Source organism: Fundulus heteroclitus, chromosome 18 (genome assembly GCF_011125445.2).
Source record: "Fundulus heteroclitus isolate FHET01 chromosome 18, MU-UCD_Fhet_4.1, whole genome shotgun sequence".
In the NCBI taxonomy this organism is placed as follows: domain Eukaryota; kingdom Metazoa; phylum Chordata; class Actinopteri; order Cyprinodontiformes; family Fundulidae; genus Fundulus; species Fundulus heteroclitus.
This window is the reverse complement of record NC_046378.1, coordinates 37,219,696-37,239,572: the sequence shown is the minus strand read 5'-3', so window position 1 is coordinate 37,239,572 and position 19,877 is coordinate 37,219,696. Positions and strand designations below refer to the sequence as shown.

General features: G+C 44.2%; 1 protein-coding gene across 2 annotated transcripts in view; it reads left to right on the top strand.

Moving 5' to 3' along the window:
- The window catches only part of nova2 (NOVA alternative splicing regulator 2), a 92,712-nt gene that overhangs the window by 25,127 nt on the left and 47,708 nt on the right, over positions 1-19,877 (top strand). The gene's annotated exons all lie outside the window — the stretch shown is intronic.

Genomic DNA, 19,877 nt, shown 5'->3' with positions numbered 1-19,877 from the left:
TACCATGTTTCTCTGTCTCTTTCCTTCTGAATGTCCACTGATTGCTTTAAAAATGCCTCACCTGTAGCCGGTTCTGGTGACGTGGATCCTCGGCTAATTAACAAAGACAGTGTTAACAGTAAAAAAAAAAAAAAAACGTCTTCTAAATGAGTGGTTTTTGGTTTTTGCCATTCTCTTTAACAACGCTGGCCGACCCACTGGAAGAGAAACAGCCCCACAGCATCACAGATCCTCCACCATACATGAGAGAGGAGCTGAGGTGCTTTTAAGGTATTAACGCTTTGAAAACGTCGCTCTTTTGCTTCTTTTTTTTTTTCTTCTTTTTTTTTACTTTTTTTGCTCTTTCGCTTCTTAACGAAGCGCGTGGTTCTGGTTGAAGTCCAGGTAGAGCTTCGTAAACTCATGACCTGAATGGTAGCCGGTTATTGTGACACCAGCTTTTCAATCAAAGCAAATATAAAGATGAAAGCAAAAATGTCTTTGAATTAGATTTTTAGAGTCAAGAATCAAAAGACTTTATTGTCATCATGAGACGACAAACAGGCTTAAAGTAGGGCTGGACGATATAGAAAAAAAGCATATCGATAAAATAGAAATCCTATTGATCGATAACGATAATTATCAAAAAAATTCAAAATATACATTTTAAGTGCAGCCCTGGCCATTTTATGCTGTTGCTTAATTACCTATTTTTAAATAAATGGATTCAAACACAACCCTTTATCAACCAACTTTTTACGAAAACTGTGTTTTTCGTGTTAAAAAAGAAAAAAAAAGAACACGTGCTCTCTGAACTCTTTGAAGGCTGATGGAGCTTTCCTGGGTTTGTGATTGGTTGGGAGGTGCAATGACTGTAGTATTAACTAGGGCTGGGTATCATCTAGGATGAGCCGATTCGATACGATTCTCGATACATGGCTCAGCTTGCTTTGATTCCAATATCGATATTTATTACTTTGAATTAATGCTCAGTGATTCAATCACCAAAATCCGCCAAATATTATGTTTATGTTCTATTTATTGATCACAGACATATTAACAGGAAAATAAAGTGCATTTGCTTCAATGCATTTAACGTGTCACAGAAACCAAAAATGTGCCCAAACATCTGATTTTAGGGACAAAGAGCTTCTAAAATCCTGTCGGCCGTTCCACAAATTCGTCTCACTTGCTCTCCTTCGCTGTGAACTGTAATGGTTGCGCTGTAATAACGCCCCCTAGAGGTTGGGAGGTATATCGATATTGAAAGCCAGAATATCGATATTAAATCGTTTTTAAAAATATCGATATTAATCTTTATATCGATTTTTATGCACAGCCCTAGTATTAACCTACATGATAGGCTAGAATGCACTGTTCTTTTATTGAACTTTTTATTGACCCCTGTTTTTTATATTGAATCATACGTCTATCGATCGATATCTATCGTTATTGAATTATCGTCCAGCCCTAGTAAAAAGTCCTTGAGCCAAACACGCTTTGCTGCCTGCAGCAACGAAGAATCTTTCTGGGGCTTTCCTTTGACCAGAGAACAAGCAGAGCTGTCGTCACTTCCCATCAAATATTCATTGGCGACACTTGTTTGATAATTAGGATCGACCTGCATCCCTGGTCCTCTCCTCCTTTCTGCTGAGGTGCTGACCTCCGATCACGCATGCTGTCAGAGCCATGAGCACAACCTTAAGCTTTATATCCATGCCGACAAAATATTCAGCCCATCATCGTGTCGTAGCTTTATAGCGAGCCTCCAATAAAGCTGCAGAAACCCCACAAACACCAGCGCAATCAGACGGCAATGTTGGCCATTTTACAAAGAGACGGAGCTAAAACAGCTTAGCAGGTAGTCGTGGCTTCTTTCCCACTTCTGAACTGCACGCTGCGTCGGAATCCCCGAAATAGCTGCTTTGTGTTTTCTCTTTCAATATGAAATTTTCTTTTTTTTTAAGAAATTGTTTTAGGCATGATAGCAAGCTTTAGTTATGCAGCTGAGCCAGGGGTGCAGGTTACAGTTTTACTGTAACGAGGATTTAAAAGTTAAGGAGATTCACGTTTAGCTTCAGCCGTATTGAGCTGGCATCAGTTTTCATCTGTTAGATCAGGAGCCTGAAACCTGCAGGTCCAGAGCCACAAGTGGCTCACTTAATATTATTAACAATTAAATATTGCCCTGTTTTATTGTCTTTTGTTCTGTGCCCCTAATAAAAAACACTGGCCCCACCTTGGCCCCCCTGGTAAATTTGGTCTAGAACCACCACTGAGCCGAGCCTTTTATTTTCCCTACCCTAATCTAGCTTTAAAATGACCAAACCAGTTGGCATCGACTCTTCTTTGCAAAAGCAAAAGTGCACTGTGTGACATTCTAGCCAGAACATCTAATAAAAGTGTGTCTGCTGGCAGATAACAGAGCACTCTGCAACATTAAGCATGAAGAACCCAAAGACTTCTCCAGAGAATGAGCCGAAGCGTCGCGGTATCAGCATCCGCCCGGAGCAGAGCGCATTCCTGCTGCGGTGGCCGCATCGCCACGGAGAGAAGCTACCTTAATGAGTCTGATCTGCACCAAAAACCAGGTTTAATGAGACACCCTTAAAGGACGGAGACCACATGGTCTGGGTCGACTCGCTGATTGCATCCCCGTTAAAGCCGAGATAAACCTGGGACCGTCACGTCTCCACCGGCAACGGTCGCTTCTGAGCGGCCGCACTGGGTCCAGCCGCTGTTAAAGCTGTCTTCATCCAGGGTCTCTTTGCACCTTCTGAAGAGTTTTTGTTTGGTCTTCAGAATTCCTGCAGAACAGCTGATCAAGAACCGATGAAAAGAACCAACAGACATTGTGATAAATATCTGTATAAATACCTGCTGCAGTATCAGGTTACCGTTACAACAAATGGAGGAGCTCAGAATCCAACCTCTGCATCTCCTCTATCTGTCCTCTGCCACCATTTCAGAGCTCAGCCTTTTAATCCCACGCCATGATTGCAGTTTTCAGTATTTAATATCCCCCCTGCACACACACACACACACACACACACATACACACACACACACACACACACACACACACAGAACCTGCACACATCTGTCTCTAAAGGCCACACAAGCTAAGCGAACACCTGACACACACACACATCCTCCGTCCAGCCTCCATCAGCGTCACTCGTTCCGGCTCTGAAAGCCTCTTACGCGGCTCTAAGCTTTCAGAGTCTGAGATGGAAAACTGCAATATTACATGTCGCATCTGCCTCAGTAATGAATTTCCTGTTTGCTAGGGAACCGCCGTTTCCCCCTCTTCATTAAACCGCTTATTCATTACAGTTTGTCGTTGCCGTTTATCAGTTGCGGGGGGGGGGGGGGGGATGATTTCCACCAAATTAAATTCCTGCTTTGAATCGGTCCTGAATCTGTCAAATTAATGTGGAGAAACTGCGGCCGGTGGAAACGTCCGCCGCCTGCGCTGCAGCGCTGCAGCGGATCAGAGCTCTGACCCCTCGGTGGGGCCGGAGACGGAACGTCAGCGGCTGCCTTTCTGGGGTTTCCTGAATCACCTTTTCGTTTTAAAATTCCCGGAAGCGGCTGTGCTTCTTTAAGAGATTTTACAAACGTCTGAAGTTGTTTGTTTGCATCTGACGTCAGCGGGCGAGCAGAGCGGCTGAGTAATGCGTCTGTACCAGCCAGAGCCATGCGGGCTGACTGACAGACCATCAGATCTCACTGGCAGAGGCGCAGCTGCAGCACAGCCTTCGAGGGCCACAAATGACAGACACAAATCTTTTGGGGATTTTTTTGGAAATGCATCCATGGATCCACATCCACGTTATAACAGATTGTTGTTATTGTGCAGTGTATTTCATCGCTGCTTGTATGTGGGTTTAAGAAGCGAAGCAGCAGTCAGGTGCTGCTGTTCAGACGCTCTGGATTAATTGATCCTTAACGAGACGGTTGCTACAAAAGCAGGAAGTTTGGTGGTTTGCTGCTGGAGTGTGAATGCAGTGCCTACACAAAAAGACAAAAAGTATGTAAGCCGTTAGCAAAAAATATTTTTTTATGTGGCAAACATTTAACAGAGCGCCAACTCTTCCCATGAGTGGACGTTCCAACGAATTTATCACAAAGCACGCGTTACTCAGAGAAGTTGGAGGTTATGACTGGACATTTGGAAAAAAGACAGAAAACATTTGGAGTTTTTTTTTTTTTTTTTTTTTTTTGGGAAAGTCTGGAAGAGACACCTCTTCTCTCCTAGAAGCATGAATCAGGTTTGGAAAAAAATTGCAACAAATGATCCGAAAGACTTCTGGAACAGCTTAGACAGATGAGACCAAAGTAGAGATGTCTGGAAATGAAATAATAACGAAAGCTAGAAATAATTAAATAAACTTGTGGTTTTGTTTCATAATAATGTCACTTTAAAATGTAAAAAAAAACTGTTTCAGACATTTATCGCTTAAAACATTGGATTTTCCCCAGAATGAAACGGACTTAAAGATAAAGTCTGCTGTTACAGGTCTGGATGTGGATGCATGGTTCGGCTCTTCCTGCTGCTGCTTGGCTGCATCCGGTCCGTACCAAGGAGCCTCCAAACCTGATTCTGGGATGATTTGACTGAATTCGACTTTGCAAAGTGCCTCGAGATAACATGCGTTGGGAATTGGTGCTATATAAATAAAACTGAATTAATCACAGTTCGCTCGTCCAATGGGATGGACCTATGTGTGAGGATCTGTCTCCTTTCTTCACTCCCCAGAGATACTATCTGCTAGAACTTCAGTCTTTGCGTTTCCTTTCCAGCAGACGGAAAGCGGCGTTGCTGCAAAGGTTAAATTAAAAGTGACAGAAGCTTATTGCTTCCCTCTTAAGTGCCTTCCTGAGTGTGTTTCTGTGTTCTGAGGCTCCGCGGGGAGCTGAACCCTGAACTCTGGCAGATTGAACATGAACTCATGCAGAAAGAGACCCGTCAGCCGGAGCGGGCCCCGCCACCACCGCAGACGCACAGACGCACAGCGACAACCACCTCAGAGTCGACACACGTCCTCGCTTTGTGGCAGCCGGCTTGCAGCTCATGTGTGGCCGCTAACGGAGCCGGGTGAGATTCTAGCAGGTCCCCTTTTTGTCAGGAATATTTGAGCTGAAAGCAGAAGCTCCACCATGAATCTGAAACACCATATTAGCTGTGCAACTCTTTGCAAATACAAACCACAGGTGCAGCGGAGCAGCCGGTCCAAGAGCAACGAGGAACGCTTCAGAGGAACGTTCTTAGAAGAAATTCTCTTTGGTTTAGGAAAGAAGAACTATACTGAAACTTTTCTGAAGTTTGGGACAAAGGAAAAATTTTGTTCTAGACTTCCAGTACAAGTCCAGCAGCTTTTGACTAAGTGGTGTTTTCTGTAACCTTTCATTCACACTGCAAAAAGGGAACTAAAAGTAGGTCAAATCCTCTTGAAATTAGTGTATTTTTCATTTATTTGAGCTGGTAAATCAGACTATTAGCCAATGGAGCAAGATTTCTGCGCTTCGAAATAAGAACTTCTATCCATCCATTGTCCGTCACGCTTTTCCCTGATGGCAAATCGTTTTATTTATCTGCTCAAATCAAGGAAAAATACACAAATGTTGCTTACTTTAGTTCCCTTTTTGCAGTGCAGTAACCTTAAATTTCCATCCTTTATTCTCCATGCGTGTCTTTTTCTGGTTGCTGCTTGTTGGCTGCAGGACTGATCATCATAAATATCAAGGGTCGATGCAGAGATTTCTCCGCCTTCCCCCTTTCGCTGCCTTCCGTGTTGAGACGTTTAATAAGGCAGGGCGTAGCATCCCAGCGAGGCCAGACCGTAAACACAACTGCGGGAATATGGCCGACTTGCCCTCAGATCAATACTGAGCTGAGTGCGCATTTGTGTTTTTATTTATTCAATGGGGCGCGGGCGAGAAGCTCCGCTCTTACTCTCACTAGGGTCTAGCTGTGTGTGTGTGTGGATGTAACAGACGATGCGTGCCCTTGGGAAGTGGTGCTTTAATGCTGCCTGTCAGTGAAATATGACGGCCATAAACCCTCTCAAACACTTTCGCTAACTCTCATTACTGCAAAGTCCACACACACACACACACACTTGTCCTTGAGATGATCAACACAGATAAACGCTGCAGATCTTTCAGCTTTTAAAGTCTCACCATTGACACAAAAAGGGAGCCGCCGCCGCGCTGTTCTGCTTTCCTCATTTGCTTTGGATGCGACCTTATCCTTCATGTTTTTCACGTTAGACCTGCTGGTGAACGAGAACGTTTTCAGCGTCCTTCACCCTTACTGGGCCCGTTGGTGAAGATGTGTAAAAACCGTAAAAAAAATAATCTCACACCAACAAAACAATTGTGGGTTTTACAAGAATCACCAGCGCCACACCTGTCTGCGGGTTCAGATTGCAATGTTTTTTTTTTATTAAAAATATCCCTCATATGTGGTTAAAAGGTGTAGCTGACAAGGTTTCAAGAAGCTTTGAAAGAGAACCAGAGCCTCCACCATCCTTAGCAGCAACAATTCTTTCCCATATAGCAGACCTATCTGCCGTGTTTCTTACCAAAAAGCTCTAAGCTACGGCTCCAGTCCGTTGGTACCTGCTCCGCTCATGATTTGGGTTGTTTTACCATCAACATAGGAAGTAACGTGATAAACCATCCAGCTCCCTCTGTATTTTGAAACCTCCTGAACTCTTCTAATGTTGCATTTTCAACCTGACTCGGACCTCTCTGAACCCCTGCCATGTAGTTATCAGAGAAGGAGCTGGTACCAAGTACCAGTACCTAATGGAAAACACAGAAAACCCAACCGGGCCGAGTCAGGCCGAGTGGGTACTTGTGGAAAAGGGGTTCTAGACTCACCTGACTGAAGCACGTGGCTGAAGTTAAGGTTTAGTGAACTCCACAGCTTCGTCTTTGTGACGATGAGAAAGAGGTTTGCCTGGGGAATGCTGCCGTTGTTACAGAGACTTCAAGATGTTAGTGGTTGTGGACAATAACCAAAGTTTCCACCAGACACAGAGGACGCTTTGGAGACTTTATTATTACAAGAAAGCTGGTGGGAGTTTGAAAAACCTCTGCAGGACCGAGCAGGAACCTCTGTAAAGGGAGAAGAGTCTGGATCCACAGAAAGACTGAAAGCCGATATACCGACCTAAGATCTGAACTGGGGAACTGATCCTCAATCCTCCAGAGAAGCCAGCGAGAACCGTCAGCGTCACAGCTGCTAGCAACGTAGCTCGGAGGTCTGCAAGGACGGGAGATCCAGAACGCAGAGTCAAATTTTCTGGGTAATGATGAGGCGGGCGCAGGGGAAATCAGAGAGCAGGAAGGAACCCGTCAGCTGCCGCTCTAACTGCGAGTTTTACACATTTGTACCTCCGCACTGTTTGGGGAGCCGAGATAAACCCGGGGCTCATCATCCTGCTTTGTTCATTTACAGAAGAAACATTGGGTAACTTAACTAAAAAAAAAACATGTTTATACTTAGCTGTAACTATAACAGCTTCTTTAGGTAATGTTTTCTCTCTTTTTTGGGGAAAATGTTTTTACATTTTTTTTATTATTGCTCTGGTTGTAGTTTTGGACAAGTTTATGCTAGTAGTTTTTATTCTTGTAGCCTCACACTTGGTTCAAAATGAGCAACACACTTGATTTGCATCATTTATTGTCCTTCCTATTTTTCAGAGTGGCTACGATAAATGAGCCTCAGTGAAACATATTTACAGCTAAGGCAAAATCATAGATGTAGATATTTGATGGGGGCTGTTAGAGGTGTCAATAGGTCTGGTGGTGGATTTTATTAAAAACTATTTCGATGCTCTGTGAGATTTTGACCTTTGTTCAAACTGAAGGTTGGATTTTTCAGCGTCAGATTGTCTTCCTGCTTCCAATCAGATTCACTCGTCAACTTTTCACTGACCCACAGTGATGCTGATCACAGCAGCTTAGCTACATTTTCAATGATGATTTAAGCTTCTCATGTCATTTCAAACCTGCAGTGAGAATGCTTATCAGTCCTAAAGCTGTGGACCCTGCAGCATCCCCAGACTCTGTTTGGTTGGTAGAACATTTCCCTCTGTCAGACGAGCGGCTATGACCCCCAGTCCACTGCAAAACCGGAACTAAAAATATGTAAAGTTTTATTGAAATGAGTGTGTTTCTCCTTGATTTGAGCCGGTAAATAAGATGATCTGCTAATAGAATGAGTACTTTTACCCCTAAAATAAGATAATTAGATGTAATGCACTTGAAATAAGATGATGGAGATGAGTTGTTCCTGTTTTAAGTACAAAAAGCTTATTCCATTGGCAGATTATTTAATTTACCTGCTGAAATCGAGTACAAATACACTTATTTCAAGAAAATCTTTCTTATTTTTATTTCTGTTTTTGCAGTGTATCAGCCTTTTCAGTTTCAGTCCTGTTATTCAAGGTTGTCGGGCGGATTTCATTTTGGCGCCGCTGCCTGTTCAATAAATCACGTGCCCTCCCAGCTCTGCACAGAAATCTCATCCCACTCCCAGAAAAGATAACAAACTGTGACCTACAGGCACTCCTAAGAGCAGTTTCATCCAGTATAAAACACTTTACTAATATGCTAATCTTCAACCCGCTATATCAGACAATCAGTTATTACAAGATAAAAGGCTTGCACTGAAGCGTATTTGTAGATAAAAACATAAAGCAGCTAGCATGAGCCGTCTGATTTACTGTATCTTCCTCTTGCCTCCTGCATCAGACACACACCTCCAGCCTGGAGCTGCTGTGATGAATGGGATCCGCATCAGTGAGCCTCATTCTTTCATATTAGATACAAGCAGAGTGCAGCTCCGGATCAAACTCATTCCTTTTTTTTAACCAAACACATTCTAGAATTATGACCTGGTAAACAAAGGAGCCACTTTATTTTGGCAGCAACAGAAACGAGAATATTTGTTGTCTCGGTGCCTGAAAGCGCCGCTGGTCAACCGAGGACGCCTCGTGTTTAGACGTGCAACATGAACCGGTGCTGCGCCGTGCAGCCTCCACAGTTTCCCTGCTTCTGGAAGGAAAAGAGATGCGAACCGTTGCGATGAAGAGCCAGAGAGCTTTCACCTGCCTGCCGCTCTCGGCAGCATGGCGCCCGGCCGCCGCTCAGACTGCTGCGTCACTGGGAAGGCGGCGCCTGTCGCTGCTGAGCCCGGCCGAGGTGCTTCTCTGTGGGGGGACGGCGTCACCGCTGCTCCCAGGCTCGGCTCCGGCCTGCAGTCTGACAGGTTTGGAAACTCTGCCGGACCCCCCCGCTTTAGGCTGCTAAACACATTCTGCAGCGATGCGCTTGATTCCCATCCAGACCGGTTTCAAATATGGAAAAGTCATTTCCGAGATGGGAACGTGACAGCCAATGTGGACGGTTCATCGCTGTGTTTGTTTCCATCACGCGTCCACGTGATCTTTTAGTGGCTTTCAAGGCCACCAGGCTGTCAGAATATAATTTGTAGATAATCAGATTATGGATTATACGATTTTAGGGTAAATCTTTGGGTTTTTTGGGTAATACGAATCAGCAAGCTGTGCAGGTTTCCACGCTGGGAAATCGGGGAAAACCGTACCGCATATGGGTAAACAAGGCGCTGCTAGCTATCCCCTGTTTGTGCTGATCCAGCTGTGTGTGTGTGTGTGTGTGTGTGAGACAGATATAAATCCAGTCAGCACATAAAGAAGGCTGAAGGGGGAAGGAGCGACCCAAAGGGAGAGTAAAATAAAGAGGAGAAAGGAGGAGGAGCCTCTGTTCCCTGTGCAGAGGTTTGCATGAGCTCTAAAGGCTCCCAACCGTCGCAGACAATGGGCAAAGCTGGGCGCTGCGTATGACAATAGGCTCTTTGACCCCGGTCAAGCTAGCAGGAGGGAGAACGGGGCGGGAGGAGGGGCGCTGAGGGTGTCCCCATCTGTCGTGAATACATCTGGACTCTGATCTGTGGGAGCATATATCCTCGTGTAGCGGTGTCGGCCTCATTGACAGGCTGGTGCACAAAGTTCCTGCATTTCAGCGTTTCGGCACTCGCCTCATGGAGACGGCTGCTTCCAGCTAACAACGTAGCCGCATCTCATCTCAGCCTTTGACTAAACTCTGAATATTTTCGCACCTGTGTTTTTTTTTTTTTTGCAGGTTACATCCATACGTTTTTTTTTTTTTTTTGTCTTAACTGATAGTAAATCATTCTGCGTGTTGTGAAATGCTGTGCAGTTCTGTGCAGTTCTGGCTCCTGGACTGATTTGGTCCAGACTGCTGTCCAGGATACAAAATCTTATTACAATGAAAAATGTCTGAGGCAACACAAAGCATCTGTGTTTTAGTAACGGCACTTTTTGCATTTTATTGAATTTAGTATAGTAGGCACTACAACATCTGTCCTCAAATTCAGACTTTGCTGAATACAAATGTACTTTTAATCATTCTATTAAACTTACTAAATACAGCAAGCGTTTTCAGAGAAATCGTGATGGAAATCCTGTTTTTATTGCTAAGAAAAGATTAAAAAAAAATTCAATTGAACCCAAAAGAATTTATAAACTGGATACCTTTCCTTTTAATAAGGCAAACATGCAAAAGGCTGTTTAAATTTTGGATCTACAATGATTTACACATCCGTTTTCTACAAAAAAAAACATACAAATTTTATTTGTTTATTTGTATCTTTGGTCATTTTAGTTTAAAAAATAAAGGTTCTCTTCATTTATAAGTGTAGATAATGTATGAGATGAAGGAAAATAATTTGGAGGTAGACCACAGTTATTCCATCCACTTAGTGTGCATTCGATTTAATGCATTCAATAAGAAATTACTTGTCTCTGGAACGTTTTTACCTCAGTTTGGTGCAAAACAAACTGTCTCTGCAACATAAAACACACGATGCAGCAAAAGTCAACTTAGCAGATTGAAACCGGGGTTTTTGATGGATGTTGTATCTTAAATGCTAAACGAAAGCAAAAGCTGTTAGATTTAGTTTTATTCACTATGCAGGACATCCTGGAAGCAACCGACTGCTGGGTCTGCGCCCCTGTCCTCAGAAAACAACGCTGGAGGCCGAAACTAGTCAGCAGACATTAACCGATGGGTGTCTCTTTTAGTTTACCTTCCAGCTTCTCCTGGCTGTCAGTTCTTATGACAACGCTTCTCGCAGTGAGACAGTGAGGAGCTTGGCCCTTCATAAAACATTGTTATCATGCGGAGGGACAACACACACACACACACACACACACATATCCAGACAGTGCGATTTCAGCGTGTTTGGCTGCGGAATACTGCCTGCTCTCTGTTTTCTCATAAATAGCAGACATAGCTGGATTTGTCTCCGCGTCTCCATGGGGATCTTTCTTTCAGGGGCGGCCGTGACGATAGCGCCGGGCCTCGCTGTTTGTTCGTTTAATGCAGGTTTGCAGAGGTAGAGCAAAGCAAGCAGCACACAAAACGCCCCCGACCCAACCCCCCGTCAGACAAAGCAGAGGATTGTGGGACTGTACACCCGTTGCCTTGGTGACGAGAATCAAAGTGACAGCTCTCCTTTCGGAGGAGCGCCCCCGCCTCCTTCCCCTGCCCCCCCTCTTGCCCTCCTCTCCTCCCCTAGCAGGTGTAAGAGTGTGAGAGACGGAGAGAGACGTCTTTCTTCCCGTTTTGGTCAGCGTCCAGATCCTCTCGCCTTCTGTCCTTGAGAGTCGCTGAAACAAGCAAGCGCCGGTAGGAAGCGGAGGCCGTAATTTGGGTGTCAGCTTTTTAGAACGTCGTAAATCGTGAACGCGCCGGGGGAACCGAGGAAAGTTTTTTCTCGGAGAGGTGCTGGTGAGACATCGTTCAAGACATCTGCGACATTGTGTCGGAAAAGGAACGCATTTGGCAAAGATGATGCGGCGATGACGAGCCTTTTTATTTTCCTATCAAAGGAAAACGGTTCAGAAGCAGTTTGTCAAAAAACAAAACAAACAAAAAAAACAAGTTTATGCACGTGGGAGCAAATGTGCTCTGATCTGATTGGACCGTTGCAACAATGACGCTTTGCATCGGTGGGGTCAACGGGGTCAGATGTCTCTGAGCACCTCGCACGCTGACACAGACGCATGCTTCTCTATGGTCCCCCCCCCCCCCCCCCTCGCTTTAAGGTGAGCGCTGCAAACAAAGAACCTCATAAATGCCGGTGAGAACCAGTTGTGAAATTGCTTTTTTTTTTGTACTGAACCCCCCCCCCCTCTCTCTGGCAGAGGGACAAAGGTAGCCTTTTGGGACCCCTCAACCCCTCTGTTACACACAGGCACACCCCTCCCCTACAAAGGAGCTGGTTCCACAGCTGCCTCCAGTCGCCCCCATCCCTCCCCAGTTCCATTATTTTTAATCCCTCCAGTGAAAGCTCCCTCAGTTTCTCCCCCCTTCTTTCAACTCTCAAGTCCCCCCATACAATCCTCCCACTCCCCCACTCATACACTCCACAGCACAATCGTCACCCCCTTCACCCCCCCCCCAACACCCAGCCCCTCACCCCACAGTCTGTGGTTCCACAAAGCCGTCAGCCGTCATATCTCCTCTCTGACACACGGGCCGGACTTTAATTATGAAGATCTGCGCCTGGCGAGTGAACGCGCCGCTCCGCCCAGAGACCAGAGGGTGTAATTACACGTACAGTGCAGATGTGATTTAATTGTCGTGTTTCTGGCCAGGGGATGGACAGGCACACAGGATTTAGGGTTGTTCACATGGCAGGTGAGGTCTTACTTAATAACGTATATAGTGCTTTCAGGCAGTTCAGACATAGCACATTGGTACCGTCGCACCCGTCGGCTTTTGCCAGTGTTTGGTTTTCGTAAAGCTTCGACCTGCGGATACTGATTTTAACTAATTCCCATTCAAGAAAGCAACTAAAAGTATCACTTTTCTATCCTTCGTGCCGTTAGCGGTCATTAATTGTTTTTACTAGGAGTAGATGAGCTGACGTCATTGTGTGCGAGAGCAGCAGACATTGTTAATAATTTCCATTTTGATTCCAAATTTAGCCTTTTGAACTGTCTTAAATTAGCGATTAGCATGGTTGAATCTAGGAGCTTTACCAAAAAAAAGGCAATGCATGTGTTTATTTTAGAGAAAGTAAATGATGTATCTTCAGGCTCCCTGTATGTTCAGGTCCATGCTCAGACTAAACCGAGGTTGAAAGCTCAAAAGAATCAAACTGAGTACCTTGGCCTGACCTCTAAGCCTTGCTCTCTCTCGCCGACTCGCAGCCTTAGTTAGATGGGTCTGGGCATGTCAGGAAATAAAGTTTCTTCTGTTTAAACACCTTACCCTCCCTAAAAACAGAAAACTTTGTCCCTCAGGAACAGCGTCTATTCCAAACAGCGTTCCTAGGCTAACTTGGAGAACTTAGTTGAACTTTGTGGTCACTGACTGGAAAAAGATGGGATTTTTGACTTTCCAAATGGCCTGTCAGTGGTCTGGGCCTATCGAGCAGAAATTTGCCAATTCCTCTCGGCGCTTCTTTTGTGGTGGACGTTTGGACTCATCTAAAAGCACAAGCCTTGACACAAAGACCATTGATTTTGGGAAAGAATCATTTATTACTTCTGGTACCCAGAATAATCGTTTGCACAGTGAATCCCCTTTTTGTATATATTTTTTTTTCACCGTTTCCCCCGTACATAACTCCACTCGGCTACGCTTTGTTTTCCTCCCAGCAGATATCAGTTATTGCATGAGATTTATCTCATCGACGAATTCGAGCCTCATTCTGTCCAACTCTGCTTTCATCTGCCTCCAGCCTGCAGCCGTCTGTTGCCGTAAATCACACAACCGCCTTGCATGTGGTTGTCATTAATACAGATGAGGTCACACTTCCAGTCAGATCCCACCCTCTGCGCTCACATGCATGTCCACGGTGACACAAAGAGCACGTATGAACACAGACACTCGGAAGGTGAATACGCAGCATGTGCTGATATATGCTCCGGCTCTGACGCGTCGCAAAGAGGGAGGCATATATATAGAGGAAGATGGGGAGTTAATTGGTGTTTTAGCTGATTGCTAATTGCCCCTTTCTTCCACCTACTTACAAGGAACTGGGGAAAGGAGAAACATGAAGATAAACTAGCAGTTTGCTCCGCCTCCTAGACCTCTTGGAAACTTGTTTCATTTCCTCCTAATTATACATGTCCATCTTTTTTTGTTTTTACCACATCTGCACACTCACAAACACGCTCCAGAGACGGGATTCTCATCTGCAGCCAGCAGAAAATTGGATCATTAGAGGTATTCTCCCAGATTTGGGATCTTATCTGGGTTATGAAACAGAAAATTTGCTTTTTCCTGGATAAATAGCTGTGACTCTTTACAGTGGTTTCCTTATCTCCTTTACAGTCTGCAGGTTTTTGGACCTGTCACCAGTCAGGTTATAATTAGGAAGCCAGCACCTCACAAGAAAGCTTTAGAAACTATAGTTAGGGGAAACATTTGTTTGTATTATGAACGTAAAAAAATGTCTTTAAATTTATAATCAAAGGCATCTGTTTATTATAGATTGTACCATAATTTCCAGTCATAGGTAAATGCATTAATTGCAAAAAATATCAACTTTTATGCATAACAAATCCAACCTTTCTGTTCAAATCTGCACATGTGTTTTTAGATTTGCATATTTATGCAATCTTTGTGTTTTCTTCTACATTTCAGGCTTGCGTGTGTTATGCATGTGGTTTGGTTGGTTTGTTAAAACCCACAGCAGAGTGTCTTGGAGCGCTGTCAGAGGGCGCGGGCAGTTCCCAGGCGCTGCGAGGTCTTATTTGGCTTCAGTCTAAATTATCTCACAGGGAGGAAGCAATCTGAAATCTGATGTTAAGGGGCCTCTGAAACTTGATTCAAATGTTGGATTCTGTCAAATTACCAGTGAAGAGAAAATCTCACAACAGTCAGAATAGATTCTGTAGGTCTTATGGAGTAAAAAAGATGATTTAGTTTTAATAATGTAATTTGTTTTGATAGATTTGTCATTAGACATGTCATTGTTTTGGCAAATGCATAAAATTAAGACGTGATATTTTGCATTATAATTTGTTAGTAGTGAATAATGCACAAAGCATTCTTTAATTCTTGATAGAAAACAGTTAATCTAAGGATCTAAGAAGGCCTTTTCTTGCACGACACTCGCATCGGCTACAGAACAACGTCTGTTTGATTGGAGATCCCATCCCTAACTGTGTCAAAGTTTTGTTCAAATTTGAGCCATAGGCGGTGTTCTGGAGTCAGAGTTTTATCTCTTTCCGGTGTTGATTTATGTCACGTTGGAGGAGAGTCTCGGGCGGTTTTTACTGTCAGTGCATGCAGGAATGAGCTGCAGCCGGGAGTTTGGGAATAGCTGCGGATGTTATGGCGCATTTTACGCTGCGCAGACTTCAGTTTCTCATGCTGCATGTGTTCGAGCTCGCATAAGTCTGGACAAAAATGATCTCAGAGGTGCAAAAAGGGCAAGAAACATGCCCACACACACACACACACACACACACACACACACACACACACACACACACACACACACACACACACAGTGCTGTCCCAGCTGTAACAAATGGGGAGCAGATTTTGTATGATGATGATGATGTAAAAGACCAGGCATGCTGGTCTCCATGGATGAAAAGTTTTGTTGAGTAAATGTTCAGGGTGTGTGTGATGATGTGCGTGCATGCAAATGTATGTGTGTGTGTTTGTGTGTGTGGGGGGGGGGGGCGTTTTCTGACTGGTATATGAGCCACCACTTAATAAACAGCTCTTATTGGTTCTCTGCAGGGCTGATTTTTTATTGTGCCGGTGCTAAAAATGCAGTCTGTAATTTGGTACTTGTGAGGAAATTTGGTTGACCTTTGGGACCAATTTTAGCCGAGAACCGTCGGGAATCTCTGAGTTATTTTGCAAAAAGGTTGCAACACATTTTTCTTAAAATTTTCTCACTCGTCTGAAAGAACAGTCAGAGTTTGGGATCAGGCTGAAAGCACGCCGGTACTTTCTGGACCCCCGAAGGTTTATTCTTTGTAGTCAAACAGGAAACGTAAAACAAACATCAGCATCCCATAGTTTATAAGGCTTGGGGATTAGAAGCAGGTGTGCGTGTTGCTCCGTGTGACAGCAGGTATGTTTTTTTGTTTCTTCTTCATTAATTTGCAGCTGAATGAACGTCAAACGGAGCGGGGCTGACGCTGCAGGCTGCATGTCAGGATGTCATGAGGCGAGCACCTGGTGCTTTGCAAAGTTGTGAAAACGCCCATAAAGTGAGACGGGCGTTCTCATCGTGCGGCTCGGCTAGACTCCACAGACGCTCTGACAGACGTCTACTTTAGCTCCGTTTGTGTGTGAGTCAGGAGAAAAGGCAGAGCGCGGAGGGAAATGAGAGAAAGTAAAAGGAATGTGAACCGATAACGTTGACAGATGACAGAAAACCCGAAACATGCATCATTCTTTCAGGATATCATTATAACCTGACATTAACATCATAATTAAACTGAGATATTGTCATTAATTCTAGTCTATGATTAAAGAGCTTTCTATATTTGGTGTTTTTCGCTGTCAGAAATCAGGAAGAAGTTTAGATATCTTGTTTATGACTTTATCCTTTTTGTTGTTTTAGCTATGCATTCTTAAACTTAACTTAGAGTTAATTGATCGTTGTCAGTGTGACTGCCTGTGAAAATGACGGCCCTTTGTCAGTTTTCTGCTCTGGATGTTTGCTTTAACACGATGCCAGGGCAGAAAGACGTCAGCAGTGACAACAGGGAAGCAGCTGGGAGGGGTTTGTGACAATTTCCAGTTTAAAATCCATCTTTCTATAGCAAATAAAGATCATTATCAAATGTTCACAACATATCTTACCAGCAAGTGTCAGAAGTGAGAAAAAAGTCGTTCCTTTCCAAGTCCCAAGTCAAGTCCAAGTCTAAGGGTTTACGTTTCAATTAATTCAAAAGTCCTAATGAGCTGTTCCTAAAATGTTAGTGACGTGAGGAAACAACATTTGGGATCAATTATTTTATGTGGTACAATTATTACTTTAATGAAAGTCCAAGTCAAGTCAGAATGCTATTAGTATTCACTACTGCTACTACTGCTTTATTTATAAACCACTTTAAAACAACAGCAGCTGCAACTAATTCTGTACAGACAATAACCAATAAACATTTAAAATGAAAAAAAAAACAAAGATTACAATAGGAATATAAAAAGAAATGAGAGCAAAAGTCTCAACATGTGTTAAGAGCCTAGGAATAAAAATGTGTCTTAAGGCAAAGCGTTCCATAACTTAGGAGCAGCAGCACTAAAAGCTCTGTCTCCTCTGAGCTTAAGTTTAACTCTCAGTACCTCCAGGAGCCGCTGGTCAGCTGACCTGAGGCAACGAGTGAAGAAGCTCAGAGAGGTAAGATGGAGCAAGACCATGTAAACTTATAAAAAACAAATAAAAGAATCTTAAAACGAACTCTAAAATGCACGGATCAAATCAAATTCAAGTCGCAGGCCTTGTCTAATTTAACCAGGTCATTTCTCAAGTCATCAAATCAAAGTTCACACCTCTGGCTGTGAGATGGAGCTACAACCCAGGAGCTCCATCGTATCCGGCTCCATCGTCGGGTTAAATGACAAAGCAGTGGAGAAGTGACTGGATAACTTTTGCAACAATAAAGATTCTTTTTACTAGACAGAATACTGGAGCATGCCTTGGGTTCTCAAAGTGGACTTTTTTGACAGATAATTGCCAAACTATACTTGACCCAAATGCAAAGCCCCACACAAAAACACCAACATCTCAACCCGACTCAGCAGGGTGGTGGAGGAGTGATGGCGTGGGCTGGTTTTGTGCTCCTCACAGCCGTTAAATGGACCCTGAACCCTGCTAAACACCAAAGTCTTCACATACGAGAGCTCCTGTCAGACAGCTGAAGCTTCAAACTGGGTCATGGCGAGGGTAATGATCCCATCCGGGTTGGTCCACAGCAGCAAACGGTATAAGTGGCGTATGAAAGCCCTAATCTCAGCCGTGACTGTTACCTCACCGATGGGCCGTGAGACGATAACAGCCACGAGACGAGTGCCTGTTTGAACTAATAGGTCCTTATCGGCCCTGCACAGAACCGTACTTCATAAAGCCTCAATCACGTGTTCAACAAGTGTTCTTACAATCGAATAGCCCTCAAGTGGGAAAGACAAAACGGTCTCGGAGGGACAGAAACACGGCGAAGGAAGCCAAACGTTTCAGTTCGTTTCTGTTTGCCTTTTCCGCACAAACGGCTCCTCTGTTTGATCCAGTCGTCCTCATCGCGACTGAAAATGAGGTTCAAGTTTAGTTTAAGTAGTTCACGTTGAATGGAGGCCAACGCCATGTCCCAGAAAGGCTTTGGTGTGCGTGTGAGGGAAAAAACAGTCGGATAGAGAGATGCTGACAGCAGAAATGGGGCAGCTGACGGGGTAACAGGACGGTTGGAGTCACCCGGGGGAGCAGAGCTGGATTTGGGGGGCTGTGGGGGGGGGGTTGAGGCTGTAGCGAGGGGACAAGGAGGCTTAGACCAGCTGACTCTGTTCTCATTACACACCCACACACGCTCGCAAACAAAAGCCAAAGATGGCGAAACGCAACAACCCTCAGAAACATGAAAATAGAACGGCAAGGCGACAGGTGTGAGCGTCCATGCTCGGGTTTTAGCGTTACCACAAAACAACGATAAAAAGACGATAAGTGAGCCAAGAGCGACAGGCTTTCTTTCACACGCACGGCGGGACAAGCTCAGCGGGACTGTTTTGATAACTTTGAGGCACCAAAGCGCAAAGCATCGTGGGTAGAGGACAGGTGTGGCTCCATCAAAGCAGCTGTGCGACACTAGAAACCAGCGGCTTAGATGAGGAGGGCGGCCTTTGGGGGGGGAAAATGACCGAGCGTGTTCGTCTGCTAAAGGCAGATAGGAACACAAGGTCAGCGTGTTATCGCCCACCGTCACCTTCACGTCGCTCGCTTCTCCGCCATCTGAGGCTCCACCGAACAGCTAAAGCTGTTTGCTCAACACGTTTGGTCTGATTGTGTTACATTTTCTAGCAGCAAATGTTGTCCACTGCAAAAACACAACTAAAAATACGTAAAAGTTTCCTGAAATTAGTGTATTTTTCCTTGATTTGAGCAGATAAATTAGATTATCTGCCAATGGAAATAGTGATTTTACCCCTAAAATAACACAATTAGATACTTGATGTACTTGAAATAAGTTGATGGAGGTGAGTTCTTCCTTTTTTAAGTGCAAAAAGTTTATTCTATTGGCAGATTATCTTATTTACCTGCTCAACTAAAGTACAAATACACTAATTTCAAGAAAAGTTTAACTTATTTTTTAATTAAGTTTAGTTTGTTTTTGCAGTGTCTCCAGAGGGGGGTTTAAAAAAAATAAATAAAAAAGAGATGAGTCGATGCATGAAGGCAGGAAAGATACCAGAATAAGAAATGCAACAGAATGAGATGAAAGTCTAAAAAAGACTTTGATGCAATCAACTGGTTTCCTTATATAGGACATTTTTGACCAATCTGTATAATATGATTGAACTTGACTTTGTAAAGTGCCTCGAGATGACATGTTTCATGAATTGGCGCTATATAAATAAGATTGAATTGAATTGAATTGAAGTCGGGGGTCAACGGCAGGAATGTTTCTTCTCCGCGCCACTTCATTATGTCGCTGCTGTCGCTCGGTGTGCCTTCGCGGCGTCTGCATCCGAGCATGTGCGAGGGTGTTAGTAAAATCAGGACAGCGCTGAACTCGTTGGGCTTGAGGAGGAATTCACACGAGGTCCGGTTACTTTCGCCAGTTCTCAGAGGACTGGAACCGGCCGTG